This window comes from Pteropus vampyrus, unplaced genomic scaffold (assembly GCF_000151845.1).
Source record: "Pteropus vampyrus isolate Shadow unplaced genomic scaffold, Pvam_2.0 Scaffold58, whole genome shotgun sequence".
In the NCBI taxonomy this organism is placed as follows: Eukaryota; Metazoa; Chordata; class Mammalia; order Chiroptera; family Pteropodidae; genus Pteropus; species Pteropus vampyrus.
In genome coordinates this window covers 3,794,613-3,807,544 of record NW_011888839.1, presented here as the reverse complement: position 1 = coordinate 3,807,544, position 12,932 = coordinate 3,794,613, and positions in this window count along the sequence as shown.

The window sequence follows — 12,932 nt, the reverse complement described above, 5'->3', positions numbered from 1 at the left end:
AATTATTTTTATAATTTAGATTTTGTTTTAGCAATGTTACAACTTTTTGCTTACATAAATACTATTTACGTATTGAATTAGTAATTCTAAAGTGTAAATTTTTGCATTTTTTGTTATTATTTTTAACCAGTATTTTGAAGGTGTTTTGCATTGCCTCAGATTTTATTGTTGAGATGTCTGATGCCAATATGACTGATTTCTTTAGAGATAGTCTTTTATCTTTTCCTCATGAAAATTATGTGATTTTTGCTTTATCCAGACGTGTTCTGAAATTTCATTAAATTGTGTCTATGTGTAGATTTTTCTTTACATTCATTTTTGGCCACATGGCCCCCCTGTTACATATGAAGACTCATGATTTTCTAATGTGATTCTCATCTATTGTTTCTTTGTTGATGTATTTCTCAATCTCCACTTTTTTGTTTTGTTTTCTAAAATTGTTATTAGGTATATAATGAAATTTCTGGAATGAATTGTCCATAAATATTATCTTTTCAACATTTTCAATGAATAACATTTCTTTTATTTTTGAGTTTTATTAATATTTTCTTTTGAGCCTACCAGTTTTAAGAATTGCATTTTTTCATATTATTATTAGCTAAAGTTTGTCTCTTTTTTTTTCAGATTTCCTTATTTTGTTATCTAATATCATTTTTCTGTTCCAGTATTCCATCCAGGATGTCACATTATCTTTAATCATCATATCTCCTTGGGATCCTCTTGACTACATTTATTATCTCTGAGGAAAAAAAAAAATGTATCTGTTTGCTTTTATTTTCTCTTTATGCCAACAATGAAACTGAATTTTAGGGTTGTTAATAATTTGCCTTTACTCATACAAGAAACAAATGAGAAAATAAAATAAATGTTATACCCCAAAGTCTTTGTTCTTTCCATTAAAATTCACTGCCTTTCTGGTATGCATAGAAAGATGTTCAAAAACATATCAATTGTTGAACTTTGAAACTTTTTTCTTCTTCTAATTTTCCTCATAATTTCCAGCCATGAAATACATTAAAAACATATTAAGAACATATTAAAAACATATTGAGTACAAATAAAGGTAGTAATTACTGTAACATTTATTATTATACTTAATAATTATTATACTTAATACTTAAAATAGCAATAAAATAGAATATATCATTTTATAACTTTTAGTTTAAATATTTCTTCAGAAATCTTAAACTGATGTTAAAATAAGGGAAGCTTTTATAAATTCCCTGTGATATTTAAGCATATATCAGTCATCTAATATGTAAGTGCTGTTATGAAAACATTTTGCTGACAAATAAGCGTATGATTGTCAGGAAATACTGTCTGATATTGTGTAGTTTACTGTTTAGCAAAATATGTTTGGCATTTTCATTGCAATTATCGTTTAATAATTTAATTTATACTGTCTTGAAACTTGGTGTTCAAATTCTTTAAGCAAATATTTTCACATTCAATGACTTAAATTACATTGAATGTATTTTACAAAAAGAATAGAAAGAAGTAATATGGCACACAATGTCTTATTCATCAGAAGTTATTTAAATGTCTATCTCGCAACTTGAAGATGGTAAATCATTTAAAATACCTCAACCTGTTTTTCACATAATACCTTTGAAAACAAACAGAATATGTGGATGTTATGGGAGATGAAAAGGAATAAGATAGTCAGAAAAGAAAAAGAAAGGAGATAAAGCTAAAAAAAAAAAAAGTAGAAAAAGAAAGACCATTGCCTATATAACCTTTAATAACAGTATGAGGTAAAATTGGGAACGATGGCTTTCTCATTTCCCTTCAGTATAATCTCACTATTTAAAGTTCATGTGAATAATGTATGTGGGCTGACATTCCAGGATAGGAAGAAATAACATGAGCCATAGTTTAATAAGCTTTAAGTGAACAATATCATTTCTTAATATATTAGAGAAGGTAAAGTAGAGTTCATCGAATTGAGTCACAGTAATTATAAAGCTTTTTAAAATATGAGTAGATTAAATAGAGCCAATATTTTGCTATTTTATTGAAGTATGAGAAAAGACATAACATTATTCTTTAAATGTACATTTTTTCCATTTTATATATTTTCAAAGTATGTTATATCTAGCATTAGCACACACAGCAAAAACTGTCCAACTTACAGAAATTCTGTGCTCTAGGTAAAACTGAAAACTAACAGTATCAAAACAAAACAAAACAAAACAAAACCCACAAGATTGTTTCTAATATTGAATATCATTAGGATAGTAGTGCTGTAAACTTTTATGTATTAAGCATTATAAAGCAGTAGGAACATTAGACATAACTATATTTTCAAAACAACTGAAGCTTTCAACTTAAGTTAAAATACACTTTGAACACACACTCCTAATTCTTGTGTTTTATATTAAGTTTTACTATCTCAGTATCTTGAACCTTTTATTTTACTTCAAATTATTAGCTAGCCTTAACAATTGAATTTCCATATATATTTCTAAGGTAGGTTTCCTATTCACATTAAAAACCTACTATCATTTTTCATTGGATTAAAATTTATTTTAAATTTTAATTCCACGAGAGTTCTGTAGATCATGATATTTAAGGATCTACCCAAGTTTTCATAAATTTCAACACTAATAATTTATCTATCTTGATAAAAAGAAAATCTGAAAGTCAGTCTTTAGTTTAGGGAAGAATTGAAAATGTTTTGTTACAAATTAGCAAATGTTTTAGAATTTACAAAAACTCTTCTTTCTTCCCATTAGTCTCCTTATTAACCTGACAGAAAATAAAATTTCCAAGAAATCTTTTAGTTAATTCTGCAAAGAAATAAACATTTAAAAATGCTTATAATCTTATTGTTGGTCTATAAATTTTAAAAGTGTTCTCTGTGAAATATTATTTTAAGCACTCCTTGAAATATTTGTCCATGTTGACTATACATATTTTATTTTCCATAATGTCTCTTGGATGTGGATGCATTCTTTTTCCCGTTTTGCTACCACTACCTAAATTTGATAACCACTTCTTCTTACCTGAATTTTAACAATGCTCATCTCTTGAATAACTCTAATTCCAGTTGCTATTCCTTGCCAGATATAAACGCTCAAAACTAAGAATTTGCTCACATTTTCTCCATTGTGGCTTCTCACTATATTCTGTAGAATTACTTCCATTTCTAGACAATAAATCACCCCTGGGCAGCTTAAATTATGTTATTCCAGTTTATGAAATTTGTAATTCTATATTACATTTTTAGATAATGTGTCTTATAGGAATGTGTTACTAAAATTTTAATTATTGGTTCGATCATATCTTCATATAAAATTATCTAAATATTATACCTATAACAGCCTTATTTTGCCCCTAAAGTTTATTATTTCCCTTTTTAATTAAAATATGATGTAATACTCAGATACTCACTCTGGGCTCCAGTGGGGGAAAGCAGCTTCGCAGGCTCCAGTGACATACAAGGAAAGATGGAGTTGTATAGTTTCGGGGTGAAGGTGGGAGAGACAGCCACCATTGTCCTTTTGTTGAGCCTTCTTCCTGTGCAGGCAGGCACCTGTGTTGAGCTCTCCCCCATCTAGCCTGTCCTGAATCTGCTTTGGCCTGGTGAGATCTGCTAACTCCCGCTGGTTACTCCCAAGACACATACCATCCAAAGACTGTCAGTTCCCAATACAGAGAAGTCCTGGACTGGATAGCTTTGCAGGTAAATTTTGCCAAACAGTCAAAGAAGAATTAACACCTATACTTCTTAAAATATTCCAAAAAATTCAAGTAGAGGGAAGGCTCCCGAGCTCATTTTATGAGGTCACCATTACCCTAATTCTAAAATCAGACAAAGACAGTACAAAAAAAGGAAATTATAGGCCCTTGATGAAAATAAATGCAAAAATCTTCAACATATTAGCAGACCAAATTGAGCAATACATTAAAAAGATATTACACCATGCATAATCTAAATGGATTTATGCCTGGGATGCAAAGTTGGTTTAATATCCACAAATCAATTAATGAGATTCACAACATGAATAAAATGAAGGATAAAAATCATTTGATCATATCAATAGATGCAGAAAAGGCATTTGACAAAATCCAGCATCTGTTTATGATAAAAACTCTCAGCAAATTGGGAAGAGAGGGAACGAACCTCAACATAATATGACAAACCCACAACTAATATCCTATTCAACAGGAAAAGCTAAGAGCATTCTCCTCAAGATCAGGAATGAGACAAGAATATCCACTTTCAACACTTTTATTCAATAGAGTGTTAGAAGTCTTAGCCACAGCAATTAGACAAGAAAGAGAAATAAAAGGCATCCAAATTGCAAAGGAAGAAGTAAAACTGTTATTATTTGCAGATAGCATGATCATATATAGAGAGAAATTCAAAGATTCCATGAAAAAACCTGTTAGAACTGATAAATCATTTCGGTAAAGTAGAAGGATATAAAATTAATATTCAGAAATCATTACATATCTATACATGAATAATTCACTATCAGAAAGAGAAATTAAGAAAACAACTCCATTTAGAATTGCATTTAAAAAACAATAAAATACCTAGTAATTAAATTAACCAAGGAAGTAAAAAAATCTGTTTTCAGAAAATTATGTCATTGAAAAAAGAAATTGAAGAAGATACAAATAAATGGAATTATCTACATTTGCTGATCAGCAGTAAAATGAATACTTAACAGGGACGCTCTGCAAACTGCCAGAATTCTCTCCTTATGCACCTTTCTTCTTTCTGATGTTCTATCCTGCAAACTCTAACCACCTCGGTGTACCCAAACTCTAACTTTTCTCTCCTGGGGTCAGGCTGTACACTGCGTTCTGCCCGGTTTCCCACTCTCTACACCATGGCATGCAAACTCTTTCACAGTAGAAATTTAAAGCAAATTTATAGTTTGCATCATTTATTTCCAGCTACTCAGAGATAATTCATTTATTTCTTGATGTCCAGTATCTTGAAAACTGTCCTTTAATATATTTTAACTATTTTGGTTTGTTTATTTAAATTAGGAGAGCAATTTCCAGTTCCTGTTAATTTTATCTTTCCTTGATCTGAAGACTTACAGTGTTTTTATTAAATTAAGCTAATAATATCTTTCTAAGGATAAATATAATAAAAAGTGTCATCTAGTATTAGAAACTCGTAGTTTGGAAAATTTCCATAACAAAGAGTTTATTAGAATACTTGTACTGTCTTGCACTGGAAAATTTTATTAATTGCTATAAAAATCTTTATTTCATTGAGTCAATAGAATCCTAATTAGAATATGAAAAATCAAAGTAATAAAGTTTGTTGCAATGTGAATAGTATTGTTATTCTTTATTGCTCATAGATAATAAAGTGATGATACTCTGGAATAGCAGAGAAATAAAAACACACTCAATTTTAAAAAATCAATTCTTATATTAATTGAGTAACACTTTATGTAATTTTTATTCTAACATTATTCTTTCTCACAAAAACATTTTAACATTTCACTTTGTCTTTGACTAATCAAAACTGAGATGACATGTCCCCTACCACATTTGATTTGCTTTTCTAAATCATGAGTCCAACTTTTTTGTATTAAATGTTCAATAAATGTATAACTTATATCTTCAAACATATTTACTTAACACACAAAAAGCAATTACTAAATATCAGTTAATTAATATATTTGTTATGTTTGTACTGGTTTTCTCTGAATCAGATAAGTGTTAACAACATATGTTTTAAGGTTTTCTTCTCATATAGAAAATAAACTATATGTTTAATTTAATCTATAACATTTTTTCATGTGAGGCCATCATAATCTTCTTTTAGTGTATTATTATTAAGGATATCGATCAATCATTGTGGCTACCAGTACAGCTTATTGTAAGATTGGTGATTTTAACAGCTATGGAATCCTAGAAGACTTGAAATAACAGCATTTGATTTACATGATTAAAGTATTTAAATCAAATTATTTTATTATATATGTGATTTTTATATGCTACATAGACAGAAGACAAGGCAAATTATTATGCTCTTTCAAGAAAAATTATTCCAGTGAGTGTATCCAATTTATGTTTTAGATTGTATTAACCTACAATTTCAAGTACTGTCCCCTTTCACATCACAGATTAATCTGTGATAAGAAGCAGCAAATATTATTTAATCAATGAAGGCAGTTGAAAATTCTGACATTTTATTTCAAAGGAGCAAAATAAATATCCCAGTGACAATAATTTCATAATTTTTTCAATTCACTGATGATTTTTTCCTTAAAATATTACTTTGTAAGTATGTTTAACATTTATAATTATCTTATTGAGATGACAAGGGAATGAAAGCAAAAGTTAAGTTTGTTTATATTCTAAAACATGTCCCTAAAATACATATCGATAGCATGGAATAATATGATACTGTAAGATATATGTTAATAATTTTATAAACATTATATGACTCATTATTCACCAAAATAATATACTGATGGTATTACTAAAATCTTTAATATCCAAAAATAGAAATAATTCAGAGAAAAGATAACATACTATATACATGGTTTGCTCTTTTTCAGCATTCAGGTCTTAATTTCACTGATATCTCCCCATAAAATTATCATCTGACTATCTTTTCCAAACATAAATTTCCTGGCCCCTTGTCAATCCATTCAATATATCATCTCCAGAATGTAGCAGAATGCTTCACATACATTAGCAATATGCTTAGCAAAATTCCTATTATTTATGTGGAAAAAAATTACTCATAAAGTTAACAGAAGTGTAAAAGCAGAGCAATAAAATTATGAGTATATAGTATGAATTTATAGTTGTCTTTGAGTGGCACATTTTAAATGGTAATATATTGTCACTTTTGAAGTTATTTATACAAATTTAGTGAATATTGCTGAATATTTTACCTTAAGTAGCATTCTTTATTATTTGGATTTCCTTTACACTTGAAAGTACTCCACAATCTATCCCAAGTTAAATTTTAATAAAATGTAAGTCACAGGCTAGATTTATTTATTTCATAAATTTAGTTTTTAATGTATTTTGCATGTGATTTACTAAAGAAATGTATGAATAATGCCAGTAACATCATTAAACATGCAATATTTAATCAGTGGAACACTTAAAATAAAAGATAAATGCAAATCTGATGTTATACTCCACAATTTATTCAGTAATTTAATCAGAGTATGTAAATTTTCAGAAAAAATAACACTCATAAAATAAATAAAAAGCTGATTCAATACAAAATATTTTTTTTTGTGCAACACTTTCCAAATTTTTCACTGTTTTGAAATATTTTTATTAATACCAATTTTAAAGAAACCTAACTTTAAAAATACATTGAAAACCATAATAATTGAAAGAATAATTTATGATCTTGAACAGGTAAATTAAATGTATTTTCATGACCCACAACGGAAAATTACTAAGCAGGTAGTTTATTACTATATCAAAGGAACCAAATTCACATGGGATAACTAGACTGATTATCAGGACAAAATTGTTTTGTTTCTTGTTAATGTTCTTATGGATTTCTTTTCCTATACTACTATATTATTAAGCATGTGAAGATAAAATGTGAATGATAAATGAATGAATACAAAGATAAAAATATACACATATTAATTCAAATGAAAAGCAATTTCAGTTTAAGTATCCAAAAGACTCTATTTCATGAAATATTAAACATGTTTCAGAAAAAGATTAAATAGCAAAACCTTAACTGTGTAAAAAACATATTCTATCCTTTATTCACATACTTTACTATTATTATAATCAGTCATCTGGAAGTATCCTGGCCACAATTCAAAATCTCTGAGAAGAAAATCCTTCGGTCCAGATAACCTAAATGTGCTAGAAGTCAGTTCTCTAAAGAAAAGGTTTTCTTTTAACATTTAGATCAATCAACTATTTCTTCCAGATATTGTTTTTGTGGATGGTATGAAAGGATTTGGTTTTGTTTTTCTCTATTAAAAAAAAAAAAAGGTTATACTTTTGAATAGTCCACCTTTTACTCACCAATTTTCCCTAATAACTGTCCATATATGTTGTGTGCTGAGCTGTATTCTAGCTATCTATTTATATGTATCTATACCAATGTCTTATTTTCTTAATATAGCTTTATAATAAGCCTCGTTTTAATTTTCCCTACAGAGTTTTATATTTTTCTGAAAATTGTCTTTGTTAGTATTAGCCTTTGCTTTTCCAAGAAAATTTTGGAAGAAACTTGTTAATTTCCAAATAAAATTAAGTTGGGATTTTAAGTGGAATTGAATAAATTTATGTATGACTTTGGAGAAAATTTATAAAATATTGTCTTATTAAATACCAACATATATATTTCTATGAGCATTTATTCATTTCATTATACTATAAAACCATTTTATAATCTTCTTCACAAGGGTCCTATATATCTTTCATGATACTCATCTTAGATATACTACAGTTTTATTACTGATTTAAGTGCTAACTTTAACGCAATTTTCTTTTTATTTATTGCTAGTATACAAGTGCAATTGATTTTCTTTTTAACATGTTAGACCTAGAAAATTTAATGAATTTTCTCATTCTAATCTACTTTGTTTCTCTTTGTTTTTCATGTTTACATTAATGTTAGCTGTGAATACTAATATATTTTTTTCTCTACTATTTCTATTTGTTTTTCTCTACTTGATATGTTAGCTATAATTTTAAGGGTGAGGCCAACCCTCCATGTTGCTGTCTTAGAAGTACAAGTAGCTTGTTTAAATGAGTGGTCCCTCATACCACTTTGTTGCCTAGGTACCTACAATACAGCTTTGCTTCTCACACTCTTGAACATGTTTTATCTCATAGGAAAACCCTAGAGCTGACTGAACTTCAAAAGCCTAGAGGAGGTCTTGCCAAAAAAAATCAGTACTGACTATTTCTCAGGAACTTTTCTTTGGTCTTGTATCAGTTGACTCAGATCTTAGACCATATATCTTAACTATACTGATAGCCTGTTTTAATGTTTTGAACTCTGATTTTTTTTTTCCTGGTCTACTTCTCTAGCGATTGTGTTCAATTTCAACTGCTTTTTGTTTTTATTTTTTATAATTTCCTAAAAATTTTGTTCTATTAATGGTACTTTTCTTATTTACATTATTGTTACTATTTGTTGTCATTTTAGAGCATTTTGTGTGGGTGAAGGTGTAGTTTATGGCTTTTATTCTTCCACAGTGAGTCAGTTTTCAAAATGTTCTCTTAAAATCACTGAAGTAGGGTAATCAGTCCATAAGATAGAATAGACTATGCTGACAAAGGAAGTAATTTTGCAGGGACATGTAAACTAAAACCCTCCAAGGAGTGTGAGGCAAAGGTGTAGCCCGAAAAATATTTTGACAAATAGAGCATTTGAGACTGAAAGATATTTTTATATTTTCTTTAGGTATTTAGTTACCCTAAATTTTGAATTATTAATGATAATACTAAATTTATTGAAAAATTAGTAGATGCTTAGCTGTCTTAAGTATATTAAATGTATTATCTCATTTAGTTTTCACAAAGAAAAAATTAAGAGGCAGATACTATAATCATTCTCATTTTATCCACATGATAGAAATTAAGCAAAAGTTGTTACATAATTTGCCAGGGCACATCATTTTGTTCAGGATTCTCATTTTCCTAAGAAAGCAGTGACATATCAGTATTGCATCCATGGTCACATTAGCAGAAAAACTCTCCTGACTTCATATTTAGTAGGCTTTCAGTGGCATCACCTGGCCCTATGATCATACAGTATAGTCTATGTGAAAATAAGCTTATTTTCCCCATTCTACTTTATTGTGTTGAATCTCAGTCTCGGTATTCTCCATGAAATAAATAACACTGTATGTAGGCAATGGTGACAAATACACCATTCTTTCACAAATGAGAATTCTATGTGTCAGATTCAAGTTAAAGCACATATAGTAGGTAATACCAGTGCCTAGTATTCTTTCTCTCTTATGAAATTAGGCAGATAGATAGAGACTAAGAGTATCAAGCATTACAAAATGGAATTTTTAAAACATTTCTTTGTAAAGAGGAGTCTCAAAGTAACATTCTCTGAGACTTAGCTTCTGTTTTACCTTTTAAGATACCACTTTCTGGTAATAGTAAGCCAGGTTATGTTACATGGCATCCTTTAATACCCAGCAATAACCTCCCATTATCACCACAATTCCAAAATTGGATTATATAATTAATTGTTATGTCTACCTTTCCCATTAAACTTATATATTATTTTGGGAAAGATAATATTTATATTAAATCTCTGTTGCCTAGGACAGCACTTAATTGGTAAGCGCACAATACTTGTTTGTTGATAAAGTAAATGTGCGAACATCAATTATTGTTGGATTCCTCATTTATTAAGTTGTTTATTTAACATTTACTAAATAGTTATCACTTTAGAAGGCAAACTAGGTAATTGCAGGTAAAGATGAAGTAGAACTATAAGTTGGTTTGGGGAAGATGAATAAAATAAATTTCCTCAGTGAACAAACTATGGAAATACATAATAAACTAACCAAATCCAGAACACACAATTATAAAAATATTCATTTAAATATACTTTCACATAAACCTTTCAGTTTTAAGGTGGCATTACATTTATAGAAACTTTAGGAAATACATAAATGTTTATATTTTGACACTAAAAACACATGTTTTAAGTTCCCTGCATTCTTAGTCCTTTATGATAAATTAACTCCATTTATATTTATATGAGCGAAGCCTAAATAGTTTGAGGAATTGATTTTATACTTAAATTGCACTATAATTGATTTACAAGGGTAAGTGGTCTTCAACGGCCCATTAAGATTGATGACATTCGTCAGTGTGTTACTGGGATGAACAGAGACTTATATTTTTCTTAATAATAAAAAAATACTCAAATGTCTCATAGATATAACAAAAGATTATGAATTAACACATGCCTATTTTTACACATAGTTTTTATAACCCTTTTTGTTTATTCTTTATCATGTCTCAATATATAACTGCTAACTTCACTCTTTCAGAAATACAAAGGAATACAGGGTATATAAAAGTAAGGAAACCATATGTATAAAAAAACAGTATTATATTTTATTGTTATTTAATTTAAGGTATTATTTACCTATTAATTTCTCCAATTTACTTATCTCAGTGATAGGTCCGAGAAATGTATTCTTTTCTGTTAGAAGTAATGTTTTCTAGTCTCTACTTTCTAAATAGTTGAACAGTCTTGACAAATCACTGACAGTTTTAATCTTTAAGTTCCCTACAATAAATAGGAACTGCTCTTACTTTTTGATACTCTTCACCTCCCCCATAGAAAGCTCTTAAGTAAAAAAGCATATTCAGAAGTATTATGAATATAGCCCACATGTTAATTTTTATATTTACTGTATTCCTATTGAAGATGATCATACAGCCTTCAAAGTATATGCTCATACATTGAGAAAAGGGTTCTCAGGAGCTTTTGTCATTACATGCAAATTATTAGACTATATCCTTGATACGAACTTTCCATTATTTAAATGACTCATATTTTATTTTATTTTTAAATGAAATATATAAATAACATCATTGCTAAATGAGATTAAGAAAGTGTCAGTACTTGATACAGATTATTTATTTTAGACTTCAGAAGATAATAAATGGTATTTTGAAATACACATAAGTCAATGAAGTGATTTAAAATTCTTAGAGTACTAATAATCCTATCATAAATGTGAAAGAATATTAACCAGAACACTGTTAAGTATAAACTTTTAATCTAAAAAATAAAACATGAGAATAACTAGAGCTTGGTAAAGAAAACCCAGAAGTTAACAGTAGTTATAGTGGTAAAACAGATTTTATTCAGAAACAGTTGCAAAGGAAGAAAAGAAAGCTCAGTATAGAACTGGGCTCAATTCCAAATACTATAAGAACACATGGAAATTTGTACCCAAGGAGTAGGTTGGAGGGATCAGGGCCAGTGGCTAAAAATTATAAAGAAAAGACATGAAGAGAAGAGAAATTTCTTCCTAAAATAACTTAATGGAACTCTAGCTAGATGTAGGCTAGGGTGATCATATACTAGGGTGGTGGATGAGAAATTTGATCACGTACTGAGGATGATCAGATATCAGTGATGGATAATTCTCTCTAAACTGACTTAGCAGGATTCTTGCTAAAATTGTACAAGCAGGACACCAGGATAGACATGGAAGCCCATGGTTGAGGCATAGTAGAAAAGGGGGCTTAGAAGAGCCAGACTAAAGTTTGATCAAGGAAACTGTCTTTGTCAGGGGGTGTTCTACTTTGATAAGTTTTGGTAAGTTTTGACAGAGCCTTAGCAGCAAAAGTCCAGCTGGTTTCATAAGTAGTTGGGCAAAAACAGTTCTCAGAAGAAAAAAGAATTTTTCTTGGGGTTTAGAAAGCATTGGTTTGGAAATTTTACTTACCAAGAGGCCTGGAAAGGAAGAATTGAGAGTTTAGTTTACGTAAAAGTCACAGTGAAAGATGTTTTTCAGGGCATCTCACATGGAACTTCTATGAATATAATAAAATAAATAATCAGATTTCTTTGTATATCTGAAGTGTTTTTAAATTACAATTGTAATTAGCAAAAGATTAAGTGATGAGTGAAACGTTTGCAAAGTAAAAGAGGTTGCATCTTAAATATGGACAGAGGAATGAGCATTATGGAGACAGTAGCAGTATGATAGAGAAGATAAAAGAACAGAACTATGTAGGGGGCAATATACACACACTCACACAGAAAAGGGAGTTCATGATGAGCTTTATATCAGAAAGGTGGAGAGCCTAATAGAGAAATTAGGTTAAATTAGGCAATTTGAAGAAAAAAAACAGGATGCCAGGCATTCAAAATAAATATCCTGTACTATTCCATTTTTATAAATGTTAAGTTCACAGTATGGAATGTTATACATTTATATTGTTCATGAAAGATTTAAGATTTCAGA